General features: G+C 44.3%; 1 protein-coding gene across 3 annotated transcripts in view; it reads left to right on the top strand.

Annotated features, from left to right (window-relative positions):
- The first annotated feature begins 4,891 nt into the window (after positions 1 to 4,891).
- LOC144696563 (ras-related protein Rap-1b) overlaps positions 4,892 to 19,361 on the top strand; it is a 74,933-nt gene continuing 60,463 nt past the window's right edge. Inside the window, exon 1 of one of the 3 annotated variants that reach the window (XM_078567986.1) lies at positions 4,892 to 5,192. The gene's annotated coding sequence lies outside the window, so the exon portion shown is untranslated. Of the gene's footprint in view, positions 5,264 to 19,361 lie in introns of all 3 variants that reach the window. The other 2 variants (XM_078567987.1, XM_078567985.1) reach the window with 2 other exon arrangements.

A 19,361-nucleotide genomic window follows, 5' to 3' on the forward strand; every position in this document is an offset into this window, starting at 1 on the left:
TTAGACTGATACATCAATATTTTAGTTAAATTTTAGTTGGATCTGATTTTACTATCTTTATCTGCTTTACATATTCCTGAATGCAATTCTTCAATTCAGCCAAACTCATAATGTCTGATTTACAGGCTTCGCTTTTTTTCTTGAAAAAAAGTAAGAATTAAGAAGTTAGACTTAGAAGATTTTGGATTGCAATTTTAAGTTTCCTGGTTTTTTTTTTCAATTTACATTATTATAAAGGTTAATTATTACTGTTTGATAGACTGAAATGTTAACTTAAGGGTTTGGAGAGCCTTGAAATGCAATACAGAATAATTCTGTAGCCCAGTTAATCTCAAAAACCTCATTGCTTTATTTGTAACCATTTCCATCTTTGACTCTCAGACAAAGTTTATTAATACTATAATACTATATCCCTTTGTTTTCTTGCGTAGCTTAAAACTTATTTGCTATTCTTTGGTATTGAAGCGAAGCTTAATTTCGCACTTGAGTCCTGCACATGAAGGGAATTAATAATAAACGTGACTGTTCAAAATTTAATGGCTCATCTGAAAAATTGTGCGAGTTGCTTTCCATCAACTTAATTAAATGATATTGGTAGGCACTATAAACTAGGTAACCCTACCCACCAACGATGAACCCCTATTCAGCTCCTTATTTTTTATATAAGTCGGGTAGCTAACGGAGAGCAACTAAAGGCAGCTGGGACAATGACAGATGCTTCACAAGTGTGAAATTTATGGTTGCTGAGAACAAAGAAGGATTAGAAGTTAAACTGATACCAATGGATAAGTCATCAATTTCTCTTATTTTGATGCATGTGCCAACATCTATGGTCAACAAATAATAATTTAGCCAATTAAACTCTGATTAACCTCACTCTGTGCAGTTCTCTCATCTTGTAATTAAAAGCTGATTGAGTAAAGACTTTGACTAACCAGAATTAGACTTATGGGCCTTAAAAAGAGATACAGATTCACCATCACAGCAGAATATACACTGTACATTACATAGTAGCAACACTATTGTCCTTATAAAAGAGCATATTATCTTAGTTACCATGAGAAAAATCATCAGTGATCTGGTAATATCTATATATTATCTATATATTTTGCTTCTTTCTATATATTAAGAATTGTGCATATGATTTGCCCTTCATTCCCACAAACCTTACTTCCGGTAACAGTCTAATGTTAACATTTACATGGAAACTGACTATGTTGATAATAATAATGGAATTCTGTATGTTCTAAGAAGGCTGGGTTTCAATATCTTAATAAATACATGCTGAGGAACCAAGTAACTTCTTAATTCCCTTCTTTAACTCCATATTAAGGACATGGGTGGAGTCTTACCTCTTAGCACAGGTCTAGGAAGGAACTGTGCTTGATCGCAAACCATCTTATATTAATCAATGTGAATGAAATGAATCGAATTTACTAAATCCCGATTAGGTTATCTTCAAGCTGCTGAGTAAATGAAATAATTCTTTCGTACCAAATCAAGGAAGCAGCCACAGTACAAGTCATATACTACATAATATTTATTAGTTACAAATCACAATTTAAAGTTACATTCAGGAACACCTAATAGACATGCAAAAATGTAATCTGAGTTACCTAGCAGTTGAGTAGCAAATCATTAATGGACAGAGTTACTTAACAAATTGAGTAGCAAAGGTAACATAGACAATTCAGTATATCACTGTACATCAGTGCTCTAGTTCCTGAATATTAACTATAGCAGTGACTGGAGTCTGATGTTATAAATTGATCAGATTATGGAGAGTAATTCCTTAGATGGCTGACAAGTTAACAGTTCTATCAAATGGGCCAAGTCTTCGTGAGTGATTAACAATGTTCAGTGATTATATGACTTAAATCTCATGATTGGAGTGGTTGTGGCAATCTCCATCCTTCCAGGGGTTGAAGGTATTAGCTTTTTTGGTGTTGAGTCGATGAATTTAACCTACTTTATACAAAGTGACAATATCGAAGTTAGCTTCCCTTTCACCTTTCTCAAATGTTTGCAATTGACATTCTTAGCTCTGCCTATAACAGCCACAATTTAGCTTTTAGCCTCTAATACCCTGTCCTTAAAGGTACATTTTACTGATAGGAATACCTCTTAGACCTGCTACATAAAGTTTCTCTGAAGAAAAATAGAAGCCTTTGCCTAAGATAGACTGCCACTTCTACTGAAGACAAAGAAAACCTCTGTTTCTGTGATGGAACTGCTTATCCCATTTTACGTCTATCATCCCCAAAGAGTCAGTACTGAGGTGTGGATCTTCAGGTCGATCAGCATTAGCAAACACCTTGACCATGCTGATTGGAATGCCACTTCTTCTCCTGCTGATACAAAAAGAAATCCCATTGCACCAAACAGAGAACCCAAATCTTACCCTTCCAGCTAATGCAGAAGCCTTATAATACTGGGGTTCAACGATTTAACTCATGAGGGCAACTTGCATAAACTGAGTTTTTGTTCCTTGAGTTTTGAAAGTTGAGGGTTGATCTAATCAAGATATTTAACACTCTAAAGTAATTCAAAGCGTAGGTTCAGGGAAACTATTTCCTTGGGGGAATTCAGAACAAAGGAGCATAATATTAAAATTAGATCTAGGCTAGTTAGAAGTGCAATCAGGAAGGATTTTTTCACACAAAGGTTGGTAGAAATTTGGAACTCTCTTTGGGTTGAAAAGCCTACTCCTGTTCCCGTGAATGCCCCATCCCTGTCCACTACTGGCAATCAAAGTTCAAAAATAAAAACAAAAAATGTAACAGCAAGGTAGTAATCAAGATAGTTGCTGATAGAATTTCTAATAAAGGGCATCAGCCACAGAGTGGATATAAGAATGAACCACATCCAGAAGTTTGATCCTGGAAAACCCACCATCCCCACCCACAATTGGACCAATTTCACCCTACTAAGCACAGAGCCAGGACTTCAGCATTTGCACTTCCCAAATGCGGTTCCAAAAGCCCACTGAAGTATCAAATCCTTGAAAACATCGGATCGATACCATGCAAACCTGAACAGTAAAGATTAGGTCTTCTTCTCAAATTGTGGTAAAAAATCAGAAGACCTTGACAGTTAGTGAATGAGAAATCCCCCGTATTCATCTTCCCTTCCCCCCAAGAACCCACATTGCTGATCATTCAAACACACTGAGCACAATCCTCAACTGAGAGAAAAGCAGAGACCAGTTTCCCTCAGGGAGTAGTTCAGCAGCAACCTGAAAAGCACAAGCCAGGCTGAATACAGCTCCAATTGTCAACAGAACATTCTAACTGTAACCCAGAACATAGATCTTAAGCTACAGGGGGAAATCAATCATAGTTTATTTTAAAAACAATTAGCTCCACTTCATCATGTGTTGCACTTGCAGTCTGTTCTTTTGTGATCATAATTTTTGCTGATGATGCTAGCTACTGGTATTTGCTATTGCTTTTGAGTCTTGTTGAATGTTCTTTTGCAAATACTATGCAATTTAGTTCAGCATAGCAGCTTGGACTCTCTGGGTTCATAAGAGTGACCCCATCTCAGTGCTGCCACAACAAACACCAGCAAGTGGTTCCTGTTTCAAGGAGAGTACCACTAATAATTTGGGTCCATCCAAACTAAAAATTTGAGTGCAGAGCTAAATATTATTTGATTTTCCTTGTTAATGAAACATAATATATCATGTGATATCCACCAGCCACAGAAAGTTTCAAACAAACCAGTGATGCACTGCCTAATCCAGCTCAATAGCCACCTGGGTGCGCACAAGGCCTTGGAAGAGTGGCAAGCAATAAGAACAACCCCTCCTGTTAATCCTGTGCTTTCTTGACCTGTTTGCCATAGGGTTGCCAACTCTGGTTAGATGTATTCATGGCTATTTCTGTAGTATAAGGATCTGGCACATATAGGGTTAACAAGGGACTGAGTTCAGTACTGCCCACACAGTGATGTAGGCAAACACATGACCCACACCTAGGGGTCAGTCTAGTGTTGGACACAGCCCTATGCACAAGCGAGCATTGAGACAGTTCCTAGAAGGAACTCTTTATCTTATAAACGTACATAGTTCTTATAGTTAATAAATACATACAGTTAACCCATTTACGACTACAAAGACTTCATTAAGACCTACCAAACAGTATCAACACCTTACAACAATTTCATCGTATGACCATCAACCACCACTCTACTCACACGCCCACTACTGGTTGCCCAAGCCATCTATCCTCATAGCACACAGCATTATCATGTCAACTGAAAAGCAAAGTCCTCATTAGCCAATTGCATGAATCTTGACAATACCATTGTCACCATTTTTTAAAATTAATAAGTGAAAGTGCTCAAAGAAAATTAAAAAAATTAATGTTTCAATGATTTTCCTTCCCAGTTGCTGGCAGCAGTGTCCTGGAGATTAATCTTTAATTCCGAGAGGCTTCAGGACAAGTCTAGGCTTGGCAAAGTGCAACCAGAATTAGGGAGCAGACATTTAGTAAACATTGATAAGGAGAAAAATAGATTGTGATATATAGAGATAGATACAGAGAGATTGTGATAAATATAGAGAGATAAATATTAAATATCGATAATAGAGATAGAGACATATACATATATACAGTGTAGTAAGAGAGAGACAATAGTGAAAAATATATCTATAAAAGAGATGGAGAGAATATATGGAGATAATGAAATAGACGTGTATAGAAAAATAGATATAGAGATATATAGGGAAACAAATAATGAGAAATATGTTTAAATAAAGATTGATGGAAAGAAGATATGGGGAAAGATAGAGACATGAGGATAGATAGAGAGGGAAGGATGGTGAGAAGAACAGATAGCGAGTGGGTGGATAGAGAAAAAGGATAATGGATAGCGAGGGGAATAGATGGAGGGGGGATGGATAGAAAGAGGGAGGGATAGATAGAGGGCGATGAATACAGGGAGATGGATAGAATGAGATCGAGGGATAGATAGATAGATAATGAGGCGGGATGGATAGAGAGAGAGAGAGAAAGAGGGATAGACAGAGACAGAGGTGGTTGTAAAGCGCCTGCGCCTGGCGTCAGCCGGCGGCGCTGACGGAAGCGGGAGCGGCTTCACAGCGACTCGAGCGGCCGCTGCCTGCCCACAGCATCAGAGCGAGAGACACCGACAGCTCTCCGGCCCTCCCGCCAGCCCCCGACCGAGCGGTGAGTGTTCGCACGGCGGCTGCAGAGGGAGCCGCAGTCCAGACGGCAATCTCGGTTTAAAGTCGCCTGGGGTGGGTGGGGGAACCGGAGAACGATGGGCCGCGCGGGGGGCGGGGTGGGGGGGACCGGAGAACGATGGGTCGGGGAGGGACCGGAGAACGATGGGCCGGGGAGCTCAGCTGAGGGGGGAAAGCAGGGGACTGGTGGGCCCCGGGAGGTGTTGGTGGGGTCTGGGATCGGTGGGCCTGTCGCGTTTTGCGGAAGAAGCAGCGGCGGCTGCCACTAAGATGGCGGAATGAGTCTGTGGGAAACGGCGAAGGCTGAAGCTTCACCGAGGGCGGCAGCCGCCACCCACCCCCCATCCCCGGGCCTCAGGGTCGCGATGCAGCAGTGGCCGGACAGCCCAGCCCGCCTCACCCTTTACTGTCTAGCGGCCTGGGACGGAGCCGGGGAGGGCGGAGAGAGTTGATCAGGCTGAGCAACATCTTCACCACCTCCATATCCTCATCCCCCCCGCACCCCAACACTCGCCCCGTAACCCAGCCCTTCTCCCCGCACCCGTACCCCAGTCCTCCCCCACCCACCCCCGTATCCCAGTTCTTCTCACCCCCGTATCCCAGTTCTTCTCACCCCCCCCCCCACGTATCCCAGTCCTTCTCCCCCACACCCCCCGTATCCCAGTCCTTCTCACCCCCCCCACCCATATCCCAGTTCTTCTCCCCCACCTCCCCCGTATCCCAGTTCTTCTCACCCCCCCCCACCCGTATCCCAGTTCTTCTCACCCCCCCCCCCACCCGTATCCCAGTTCTTCTCACCCCCCCCCCACCCGTATCCCAGTTCTTCTCACCCCCCCCCCACCCGTATCCCAGTTCTTCTCACCCCCCCCCACCCGTATCCCAGTTCTTCTCACCCCCCCCCGCCCGTATCCCAGTTCTTCTCACCCCCCCCAACCCGTATCCCAGTTCTTCTCACCCCCCCCAACCCGTATCCCAGTTCTTCTCACCCCCCCCCCACCCGTATCCCAGTTCTTCTCACCCCCCCAACCCGTATCCCAGTTCTTCTCACCCCCCCAACCCGTATCCCAGTTCTTCTCACCCCCCCCAACCCGTATCCCAGTTCTTCTCACCCCCCCAACCCGTATCCCAGTTCTTCTCACCCCCCACCCGTATCCCAGTTCTTCTCACCCCCCACCCGTATCCTAGTTCTTCTCACCCCCCACCCGTATCCCAGTTCTTCTCACCGTCCCACCCGTATCCCAGTTCTTCTCACCGTCCCACCCGTATCCCAGTTCTTCTCACCCCCCACCCGTATCCCAGTTCTTCTCACCCTCCACCCGTATCCCAGTTCTTCTCACCCCCTACCCGTACCCCAGTTCATCTCACCCCCCACCCGTACCCCAGTTTTCCCCTCCCCCACCCGTACCCCAGTTTTCCCCTCCCCCACCGTACCCCAGTTTTCCCCTCCCCCACCCGTACCCCAGTTTTCCCCTCCCCCACCCGTACCCCAGTTTTCCCCTCCCCCACCCGTACCCCAGTTTTCCCCTCCCCCACCCGTACCCCAGTTTTCCCCTCCCCCACCCGTACCCCAGTTTTCCCCTCCCCCACCCGTACCCCAGTTTTCCCCTCCCCCACCCGTACCCCAGTTTTCCCCTCCCCCACCCGTACCCCAGTTCTCCCCTCCCCCCGTACCCCAGTTCTCCCCTCCCCCCGTACCCCAGTTCTCCCCTCCCCCCGTACCCCAGTTCTCCCCTCCCCCCGTACCCCAGTTCTCCCCTCCCCCCGTACCCCAGTTCTCCCCTCCCCCCGTACCCCAGTTCTCCCCTCCCCCCGTACCCCAGTTCTCCCCTCCCCCCGTACCCCAGTTCTCCCCTCCCCCCGTACCCCAGTTCTCCCCTCCCCCCGTACCCCAGTTCTCCCCTCCCCCCGTACCCCAGTTCTCCCCTCCCCCCGTACCCCAGTTCTCCCCTCCCCCGTACCCCAGTTCTCCTCTCCCCCCGTACCCCAGTTCTCCCCTCCCCCCGTACCTTAGTTCTCTCCCCCCCCCCCCCCCCTCCCCCAGTTCTCCCCCCCACCCCTCCCACCCTGTCCATCCCACCTCCCCAGCCCGGGTGGCTTCCCTGGTCCCCCGGGGTGGCTGAATTGGAAACTTGTACTTCTATAGTTCATTTAGATCGATTGGCCCTCCTGCAGAAAAGGAGTCACTTTTTATTAAAAACTAATGTTGCTGTTTCTTTTCAGCTTGTTGTTTATACCTGGATACTTTATACATTTGGCTGTAATTTAGATTCTTGCCATTGAGAGGCTGAAATTAAGCAGGAGGCCCCACCTTAGTGGAAAGTATCCCCTGAGGCGTCTCCAGCAGCCAGGGCGGTGCTGCTAGTTCACAGGCTCCGCACCGCATCCCTGATCAGATATGAAAATAATTAGCTGATCAACATCATTTTAACTCCTCTATCCTTTTCAAATCGGTTGGCCTGTAATATGGCATTTTTGCTGCAAGTTTAAATTTTCCCAAAAAAGTAAACCCTTGACCGAAAGCCTGTTTTACTTTTGTGTGTTTGTGTTTTTTGTATGTGTACTGCGTGTTTCAATATTGCTGTTTTCATTTTGCACCCCTAATCAAATGTTATTGTATTGAAAAGGTTTCTGAAACAGTGCAAAACTGGCAATGGATTTTGTCAGAATTAATCAAGTTAGTATTGCAAAATGAGGACTTTTTTGTCTGATTGGGGATTGGGAAAGTTTTGTCAAACTCATGTTGTAGCTTTAAGTGTCAAAAATGGCAGGAAGTGATCTTGATAATCTACTGTGTTTATGAAATATGTAACTCAAGTGATGAAGGCTTGACAAGTTGTGTACTTCCTGTGTGAATAGTGTGATAGCAAGAGGGGATCAAGTACATCTTTGTAGTTTTAACTTTTTTTATTCACTCCAAACATATTGAAATCAATGAAACACAACTACTTGTTTTTTAGTCATTCACAGAATGTGGGCTTCGATGGCTGGGCCAACATTTATTGCCTATCCCTATGTGCTTATATAGTGCTTTTGAGGAGTGAAACACCCCAGGGATCTTCATAGGAGTGTTATCAAACAACATTTGATGCTGAGCATAAGGAGGGAGTTCCAAAGCTTGGTAGCTGAAGTTATGGTTGCTAGTGGTGGAGTCATTAAAATTGGGAATTCTGGTGGTCAAAAATAGAGGAGCGTAGATATCTCGGTGGGACATCCCATGGAAGAATTTTTTTAAAAAGGATGTGATGGGTAAATGGGACTTTGTGCAAGTTAGGACAGGGGCAACAGAGTTTTGGATGACCTCAAGTTTGTGGAGGATAAAACCTGGGAGGCCGGTCAGTAGTGTGTTGGAATAGCCAAGCTTAGAGGTTTGTAAGATGAGAGCTTCAGCAGAAGAGCTGAGATGAATGAGTTGGGCGATGTTGTGGAGATAGACAAAGGCCATTTTAGGGATGGTAGGGACGTTTGATTGAAAATTCATCTGTCAAATATTACACGAAGATTGAGAACAGGCTGGTTTAGCCTCAGTTGCCAGGAAAAGGGAGTGTGTCTATGGCTAAGGAACGGAATTTGTGGCGGAGGCCAAAGACAATTGGCTGCAGTCTTCCCAGTATTTAATTGGAGTAAATACATTGAACAAAATTCATATCAACATGAATTGGCTACCTTTATAGATTAACAATCTGGCAATTTGCCCTGGAGATGGGTTATAACGGGTTGGCCTGTTGTAGATTCCGACTGGAAAAAGTGCTATTTTAAAACTGTTGCAACAGTATAAAACCTAGTTGCTGATTGCTGGACAAGATTATGGTTAGATGGAACAATAAAAAGCAAAGTGTACTTGAATAAATTTATGTTTTTAAGCTATTGATTTTTTTTCAAAGAGGTTGAAAGAAATTTCCAAGGCCTACTCTATTGGAAAGCTTGGAAGTTGAGGAGGATCCAAAGCATCTGTAAAGGGATATAGGTTGCGAGAATAGGTTGCAAAAATATGCCAGATGGAGTAGAATGTGGGAAAATGTGAGATTGTTCATTTGGCAGGAAGAATAGAAAAGCAGAATAATTTTTGAATGGAGAGAGACAGTAGAATGCTGCTTTACAGAGGGACCTGGATGCCCTTATACATGAATCAGAAGAAGTTAGCATGAAGGTACAGCAAGTGATCCTGATGGCAAAGGGGATGTTGGCCATTATTGCAAGGGGGATGGAGTATAAAAGCAGGGAAGTCTTACTGTAACTGTACAGAGCATTGATGAGACCAAACCTATGGTATTGCGTACAGTTTTCATCTCCTTTAAGTAAGGAGGGTTATACTTGCATTAGATAAGTTCACAAGCTGTATCCTGGGATGAAGGAAATGTTTTATGAAAAAAGGTTGAGCAGGTTGGACCTATACTCGTTGAAGTTTAGAAGGATGAAAGGTGATCTTATTGAAACATAAGATCTTGAGGGGAGCTTAATAGGTGCTGAGAGGATGTTTCCTCTCTTGGGGGAGGGGGTGAGGTTGAGTGAGAATCTAGAGCAAGGGGCCATGGTTTAAAAATAAGGAGTTTCCCTTTAAGACTGAAATGCGGAGAAATTTCTTCTGAGGGTTGTTAGTCTGTGGAATTCTCTTCCCCAAAGAGCAGTGGAAGCTTGATTATTGAATATATTCAAGGCTGTTAGATTTTTTGATCGACAAGGAAGTCGAGGGTTATGGGGGCAGACACAAAAGTGGAGTTGAGGCCAGAATCAGATCAACCATGATCTTATTTGAATAGCAGTGCAGGCTTGAGGAGCTGAATGGCCTACTGCCCTTATTTGTTACGATTTTATGATCTTCAAGCTGTTAGATTTAAAATGAATGTGAAGTGAAGAGGCGATGTTCTGGCAAAATAGTAATGTACAATTATAGATGATTTTCCATCTTTTTACAGAGTATGATATGCTCAAATAATTTTGTCTTTAAGTTGGAGTAATGCTCATGCCATCTCCCTTGGGTGGTAAATTGTACATTTGGGGCACCCTTGTGAATATCCTCTACTATAACTGAATTTAATTCACTATATTTTAGGGTAAATAATTTTATATAGGGCATTGAACATACTTGAAACATTGTGATGTGTGCTGTTAATTTTGGATCATGTTAGTTCAGTGCAATTATCTACAATACTTGAAAATATGTATAATTAACCTTTGGAATGTGTTTAAGGTTGGAGTTAAGATATTTTCAAATGAATAATTTTGATTTTTGGTTATGGTTCTGTTTAAAATTCCCTGGTGTTTATACAAGGTAACTGAACATTTAGTAAATTTAATGTTTATAACACTAAAGCATTCATTTTTGGAATATGTAAAGGCCATGGTATTGCACTGGACTAGAACAATACCGTTTCACCTCTAAGTCCTTGGCTTTAATACATTTCAAAATAATATAGTGGATAGAAATCACTTTGGCCTGAGGGATCGTAGCTCAACTAAATTAGTTCAACACTTTTAGCTCATTTCCTAAGGGGCATGAGCTCACAGCACACTGCCGCCTTTAATTTAGGTCTATATCAGCCTCACTTGAGAGCAACCAAAATAACAGCTGGTGTAGAAAATAATGTGATTTTTGCAGTAGGGTGTGCTTTTTGAAGTTGCAATAAAAGCACATTGTTTGGCATATTAATGAAGCTTTACCTTGCTTTTGTTCCAAAACTGCTTTGATAAAACTGCCAAAGGTAAAAGTATCTTCCATACAGCATGAATATCATTGTGTTTTTAGCTGAGCCAAAGTGATTTATAACAGATTTAAAACCGTGAAATTAGGTTACAGCATAATAAACTATATTGATGGGGTGGCAGGACCTTGTTTGATTTGTGGGCTGCAATACAATATGCATGAATTGCTTGAGCCCAAATTCTAGAACATTAGAATCCTTCTTTGTTCATTTTGCACATTGTGCATTATGCTTATTAATATTTACCTCAACGATAGTTATACATTACTGCTCTCCTTCAACAAATGTGATTAAAGGTGGCATTAATTAGGAATGTTGTACATCTCTTGGCTACTGGCTCAATTGCAGGAGCAACAGCCTTCGAGCAGTTTATTTGCCAACTGGGCTTCAGCTACTATGGCCTGCAAGGATTGGGCAAAGGAGGAGGAAGATGTAATTTGGTTGGATGGGAGGTTTGTAATTTGCCATTTTGTTCTCATTGCCTTTAGGTTAAAACCAAGAACTGTGGGAATTACTAAAGATAGTAACCTTTTCAAATAGTCATGGTGCTCTTCACTTTACATTGCACTGCATTTAAGGATGCGACTCAACCACCACATGTTCAAGTAGAATATATTCACAGAGATAAAAACAAAAAGCTACTGCGGATGCTGGAAATCCAAAACAAAAACAGAATTACCTGGAAAATATATATATTTTAATATATCCATACTAAATCAGTGAACCAGGATTAATTAGTGAACCTCATGAGGGCAGAGTAGATGGGGAGAAACCATTCCCATTCATGAAAGGATTGAGAACAAGAGGACACAGATTTAAAGTAATTGACAAAAGAAGTAAAACTGACATGAGTAAAATCTTTTTCACAGAGAGTGATTAAGGCCTGGAATGCACTGCCTCAGAGTGTGGTGAAGGCAGTTCAATTGAGGCATTCAAAATGGAATTAGACTTATCTGAAAAGGAAGAATGTGCAGGGTTATGGGGAGAAGGTGGGGGGAATGACAGGTGAATTGCTCATTTGGAGAGCCAGTGCAGACATGATGGGACGAATGACGGCGACCTGTGCTGTAACGATTCTGTGATTTATAGCTTTATAATAGTACAAATCTTCTATTTGCTCTTCACATCACTGCCTCCGCAGCACACACACACCGCCCCCTCCCCCCCCCCCCCCCCCCCCCCCACTCCCAGCGGCAGTACAATGCAGCTTTCATCTCTGTAACGTACTTAAGGGCATAGAGTTTCTGCTGGTGTGCAATTGGTAGAATGTGCTGGTTCTACAAAGGTGAAGTTTCCTGGCAAACTCCTTTTCACAAGCTCAAATACACAATCTTCTGTGGGTCAGTGCAAATCAGCAATGTAATTGATCAAAATTGATATGTGACTGGAACAGGGCATTTTCGAGCGTGGCAGAGAGGTACGATGGCCAGGATTTTGCTGCCATCAATTGACTGAGTTAATGCTCTTGATTTTTAATTGGTATCAGTTGACTGCTTTGATTCTGCCCTTGGTACATGAGACCTGTGACCAGCAGTCAATTAAACCTGCGCAGGTGTGTTCTGCTCTACTGTAATTGAATTCAGACTAATTAAAACAGAATTTGAAGTAGTTGTAGCAGCAGGAGGAACACAACAGGATCAGACTTCAACTGACCGCTGGCCACTGCAGGTACGGGTGATTAATGCTAGATTCATGTGTCTACAGATGTGTGTGCATCCGAGACACAATGTGAACAACCACCACCCCCTGCTCCTTCTCCCCCAGAAAGGGCAACAGGCAGAAACTTGCTGTGCTGACCTGGAGGCATGGCCAGTTGCGAGACAAGGGACTGCTTCAGACGAATGGACTTTTGAACCAACATAAAAGATCCTGAACGCATGGGCATATATAGTTATGGGTGCAGTACTTAAAGCTCTGTAATCCATAATGCTATTTCATGCAAAGCCACCTAGATTACACACACATTTCAACAGAAATTATGCAGAAACTCCAAGTCATGCAGCCTTGACTTGAGATTGACAGTGTGCCTTTCATTCATATGTTGTATGTGTAAATGCAGTGGAATGTTTGTAGTGCACTGCTTTGGTAAATTAGCACTCTACTATTGAAACCTTTAGAAATATATTTGGTAATTTAGGGCTCCATACATGAGCATGAAGATAATTCCAGAGATACACTGCTGTCTATCCATTCCACTGCTGGTATTACCCTATCCAACTTCCTATGTGATATTAATACTTGGATGATTTATAGCTTCTGAATTAAGTGTTGTTAGAATTAAAATCATCCTCTTTAGTTCCCACTAACAACTCAGTGCATGTATTCTGGACTCCCATGAATTTTCTTGGCTGCAACTTTCAGCATGGCCTGGAAGTGCAAAACTTTGGCATTCTGCTCAGCATTCTAGAAAGTGGGGGGGAAGAGAAGGGTAAAACTCCAAGAAGTATGACTAATGGGAAACAAAGCAGCAGGTTAGCTTGGAGGGGTGGGGTGGGCTGGGGCGGGGGTGGGGGTGGGGGGATTCAACTTCATGGAAAAATCTGAAAAGAAAGGAGAGCCCAGGAGAGGCTATTAAAGTCTCCAGATCTCAAAATAGGACAGAGTGTTTGGAAAGGTTTAGGAATCTAACTTCAAGCACATCAGATAAAGGGACGACAATGAGAAAGGGGACGGGAAATACAGGACTGAAAGTGTTGTATCTGAATGCACGCAGTATACGAAATAAGGTAAATGAGCTTGTGGCGCAGATTGAAATTGGAAGGTATGATGTGGTGGGCATCATAGAGACATGGCTGCAAGGGGATCAGGACTGGGAGCTAAATATCCAAGGATATACATCCTGTGGAAAAGATAGGCAGATTGGCAGAGGGGGTGGGGTTGCTTTGTTAGTAAGAAATGAAATTAAATCGATAGCAAGAAATGACGTAGGGTCAGATGATGTAGAATCTGTGTGGGTAGAGTTGAGGAACCGTAAAGGTAAAAAAAACCATAATGGGAGTTATGTACAGGCCTCCGAACAGTAGTCAGGATGTGGGGCACAAGATACACCAGGAGTTAGAAAAGGCGTGTAAGAAAGGCAAGGTTACAGTGATCATGGGAGATTTCAATATGCAGGTAGACTGGGAAAATCAGGTTGGCAGTGGATCCCAAGAAAAGGAATTTGTGGAATGTCTACGAGATGGCTTTTTGGAGCAGCTTGTGGTGGATCCCACTAGGGAACAGGCAATTCTAGATTTAGTGATGTGTAATGAGGCAGATTTGATAAGAGAGTTTAAGGTGAAGGAACCCTTAGGAGGAAGTGACCATAATATGATAGAATTTACCCTGCAATTTGAGAGGAAAAAGCTGGAATCAGATGTAACGGTATTACAGTTGAATAAAGGCAACTACAGAGGCATGAGGGAGGAGCTGGCCAGAATTGACTGGGAGATGAGCCTAGCAGGAAAGACAGTGGAACAACAATGACAGGAGTTTCTGGGAGTAATTTGGGAGACACAGCAAAAATTCATCCCTAGGAAGAAGAAGCATACTAAAGGGAGGATGAGGCAACCATGGCTGACAAGGGAAGTCATGGACAGCATAAAAGCTAAAGAGAAAGCATACAATGCGGCAAAGAGCAGTGAGAAACCAGGGGATTGGGAAGCCTGTAAAGACCAACAGAGGACAACTAAAAAAGAAATAAGGAGGGAGAAGATTAAATATGAGGGTAAACTAGCTAGTAATATAAAAGAAGATTGCAAGAGTTTTTTTAGATATATAAAGGGTGAGAGAGAGGCAAAAGTGGACATTGGGCCGCTGGAAAATGATGCTGGAGAAGTCGTAGTTGGGAACAAAGAAATGGCGGAGGAACTGAATAGGTACTTTGCATCAGTCTTAACGGTGGAAGACACGAGTAACATCCCCAAAGTTCAAGAGAGTCGAGGGGCAGAGGTGAGTATGGTGGCCATTACCAAGGAGAAGGTACTAGGAAAATTGAAAGGTCTGAAGATAAATCACCTGGACCAGATAGATTACACCCTGGAGTTCTGAAGGAGATAGCTGAAGAGATAGTGGGGGTGTTAGTGGTGATCTTTCAAGAATCTCTCGAGTCAGGGAGGGTCCCAGAGGACTGGAAAATCGCTAATGTAACCCCCCTGTTTAAGAAGGGAGTGAGGCAAAAGACGGGAAATTACAGGCCGATTAGCCTGAACTCAGTCGTTGGTAAGATTTTAGAGTCCATTAAGAAGGATGAGATTTCAGAATACTTGGAAGTGCATGGTAAAATCGGGCAAAGTCAGCATGGTTTCATCAAGGGGAGGTCATGCCTGACAAATCTGTTAGAATTCTTTGAGAAGGTATCGAGTAGGTTAGACAAAGGAGAGCCAATGGATGTTATCTACTTGGACTTCCAGAAGGCCTTTGACAAGGTGCTGCACAGGAGGCTGCTCAGTAAGGTAAGAGCCTATGGTGTTAGAGGCAAGGTACTAGCACGGATAGAAGATTGGCTGTCTGGCAGGAGGCAGAGAGTGGGGATAAAGGGGTCCTTCTCAGGATGGCGGCCAGTTACTAGTGGAGTTCCGCAAGGGTCAGTGTTGGGACCACAACTTTTCACTTTATACATTAATGATCTAGATGAAGGAACTGAGGGCATCATGGCTAAGTTTGCAGATGATACAAAGATAGGTGGAGGGACAGGTAGTATTGAGGAGGCGGGGAGGCTGCAGAAGGATTTAGACAGGTTAAGAGAATGGGCAAAGAAGTGGCAGATGGAATACAACGTGGGAAAGTGTGAGTTCATGCACTTTGATAGGAAGAATAGAGGCATAGACTATTTTCTAAATGGGGAGAGAATTCATAAATCTGGAGTGCAAAGGGACTTGGGAGTCCTAGTCCAGGATTCTCTTAAGGTTAACTTGCAGGTTGAGTCGGTAGTTAGGAAGGCAAATGCAATGTTGGCATTTATTTCGAGAGGACTAGAATATAAAAGCAGGGATGTGCTGCTGAGGCTTTATAAGGCTCTGGTCAAACCACATTTAGAATATTGTGAGCAATTTTGGGCCCTGTATCTCAGGAAGGATGTTCTGGCCCTGGAGAGGGTCCAGAGGAGGTTCACGAGAGCGATCCCAGGAATCCCAAGGCTTAACAAATGAGGAACGTTTGAAGACTCTGGGTCTATACTCGATGGAGTTTAGAAGGATGAGGGGGGATCTGATTGAAACTTACAGAATACTGAAAGGCCTGGATAGAGTGGACGTGGGGAAGATGTTTCCATTAGTAGGAGAGGCTAGGACCCAAGGGCACAGCCTCAGCGTAAAGGGAAGACCTTTTAGAACAGAGATGAGGAGAAACTTCTTTAGCCAGAGAGTGGTGAATCTATGGAATTCATTGCCACAGAAGGCTGTGGAGGCCAGGTCATCGAGTGTATTTAAGACCGAGATAGATAGGTTCTTGATTGGTAAAGGGATCAAAGGTTACGGGGAGAAGGCGGGAGAATGGGGCTGAGAAACTTATCAGCCATGATTGAATGGCGGAGTAGACTCGATGGGCCGAGTGGCCTAATTTCTGCTCCTATGTCTTATGGTCTTACTGTACCTGATCAGATAGCAGGTGAGGTGAGAATGACTGCCCTTGACATCAAGGCAGCATTTGACCGAGTGCGACATCAAGGAGCCCTAGCAAAACTGGAGTCAATGGGAATCAACTGGACAACTCTCCACTAGTTGGAGTCATGCCCAGCACAAAGGAAGTTGGTTGTGGTTGTTGGAGGTCAATCATCCCAGTTACAGGACATCACTGCAGGAGTTCGTCAGCGTAGTGTCCTAGGCCCAACCATCTTCAGCTGCTTCTTCAATGATTTTCCTTCCATCATAATTACAGCATAAAGTCAGAAATGGGGATTTTTGCTGATGATTGCACAATGTTCAGCACCATTCACAACTCCTCAGTAGTAGTCCATGCCCTGGACAATATACAGGCTTAAACTGACAAATGGCAAGTAACATTCGTGCCACAAGTGCTAGGCAAAGACCATATCCAACAAGAGAGAATCTAACCATCGTCCCTTGACATGCAATGGCATTACCATCACTAAATCCCCCACTATCAACATTCTGAGGTTTATCATTGACCAGAAACTGAACTGAACTAGCCACATAAATACTGTGGCTACAAGAGGAGGACAGAGGCTAGGAATCCTGTTGCGAATAACTCACCACCTGGTTCCCCAAAGCCTTACCACCATCTACAAGGTGCAAGTCAGGAGTGTGATGGAATACTCTCCACTTGCCTGGATGAGTGCAGCTCCCACAACGCTCAATAAGCTTGACACCATCCAGGATAAAGCAGCCTCCTTGATTGGCACCCCTTTCACAAACATTCACTCCCTCCACCATCGAACAGTGGCAGCGCTGTGTACCATTTACAAGATGCACTGCAGGAAATCGCCAAGCCTCCTCAGACAGCACCTTCTAAGCCCATGACCAATACGTGGAAACAGCACCACCTGGAAGTTCCCCTCCAAGCCACTCACTATCCTGATTTGGAAATATATCACGTTCCTTCACTGTAGCTGGGTCAAAATCCTGGAACTCCCTAACAGTACTGTGAGTGTACCTACACCACATGGACTGCAGTGGTTCAAGCAAGCAGCTCACCACCATATTCTCAAGGGCAATGGGCAATAAATGCTGGTCTAGCCAACAACGCGCACATCCCATGAATGAATTTATTTTTTAAAAAAGACAACTTAACTGCCCTTTTGAAATAAAAGCAAAAAACTGCGGATGCTGGAAATCCAAAACAAAAACAAAAATCCCTGGAAAAACTCAGCAGGTCTGGCAGCATCTGTGGAGAGGAGCACAGTTAATGTTTCGAGTCTGAATGACCCTTCAACAGAACTAAGTAAAAATAGAAAAGAGGTTAAATATAAGTTGGTTTTGGATGGAAATACACTTAAAATAATGGAAGTAGGTGGGAAAAGAAAAATCTATATAAATTATTGGAAAAAACAAAAAGGAGGGGGAAAATCGGAAAGGGTGTGGGGATGGAGGAGAGAGTTCATGATCTAAAATTGTTGAACTCAATATTCAGTCCGGAAGGCTGTAAAGTGCCTAGTTGGAAGATGAGGTGTTGTTCCTCCAGTTTGCATTGAGCTTCACTGGAACAATGCAGCAAGCCAAGGACGGACATGTGGGCATGAGAGCAGGTTGGAGTGTTGAAATGGCAAGCGACAGGGAGGTCTGGGTAATGCTTGCGGACAGACCGAAGGTGTTCTGCAAAGCGGTCACCCAGTCTGCGTTTGGTCTCTCCAATGTAGAGGAAACCGCATTGGGAGCAACGAATGCAGTAGACTAAGTTGAGGGAAGTGCAAGTGAAATGCTGCTTCACTTGAAAGGAGTGTTTGGGCCCTTGGACGGTGAGGAGAGGGGAAGTAAAGGGGCAGGTGTTGCACCTTCTGTGGTTGCATGGGAAGGTGCCGTGGGAGGGGGTGATTGAGGAGTGGACCAGGGTGTCCCGGAGGGAACGATTCCTGTGGAATGCCGCCAGGGGGGGTGAAGGGAAGATGTGTTTGGTGGTGGCGTCATGCTGGAGTTGGCGGAAATGGCGGAGGATGATCCTTTGAATGTGGATGCTGGTGGGGTGACAAGGGGGACCCTATCATGTTTCTGGGAGGGAGAAGAAGGTGTGAGGGCGGATGCGCGGGAGATGGGCCGGACACGGTTGAGGGCCCTGTCAACCACCGTGGGTGGAAAACCTCAGTTAAGGAAGAAGGAAGACATGTCAGAGGAACTGTTTTTGAAAGTGGCATCATCAGAACAAATGCGACGGAGGTGAAGGAACTGAGAGAATGGGATGGAGTCCTTACAGGAAGCGGGGTGTGAGGAGCTGTAGTTGAGGTAGCTGTGGGAGTCGGTAGGCTTGTAATGAATATTGGTGGACTGTCTATCACCAGAAATTGAGACAGAGAGGTCAAGGAAGGGAAGGGAAGTGTCAGAGATGGACCATGTGAAAATGTGAAGGGGTGGAAATTGGAAGCAAAATTAATAAATTTTCCAGGTCCAGACGAGAGCATGAAGCAGCACCGAAGTAATCATCGATGTACCGGAGAAAGAGTTGTGGGAGGGCGCCGGAGTAGGACTGGAACAAGGAATGTTCCACATACCCCATAAAGAGACAGGCATAGCTGGGGCCCATGCGGGTACCCATAGCCACACCTTTTATTTGGAGGAAGTGAGAGGAGCTTAAGGAGAAATTGTTCAGTGTGAGAACAAGTTCAGCCAGACGGAGGAGAGTAGTGGTGGATGGGGATTGTTCGGGCCTCTGTTCGAGGAAGAAGCGGAGAGCCATCAGACCATCCCGGTCCCTTACCCGCACCCCAACCCCACTAGGGCTATCTGTACCTTGCTCGTCCTGCTTTCTACCCTTAATTAGCACGTTCCTTTAGATAATATCACTAACTTCAACACCTCTTTGTG

Source organism: Cetorhinus maximus, chromosome 22 (assembly GCF_964194155.1).
Source record: "Cetorhinus maximus chromosome 22, sCetMax3.hap1.1, whole genome shotgun sequence".
Lineage (NCBI taxonomy): Eukaryota > Metazoa > Chordata > Chondrichthyes > Lamniformes > Cetorhinidae > Cetorhinus > Cetorhinus maximus.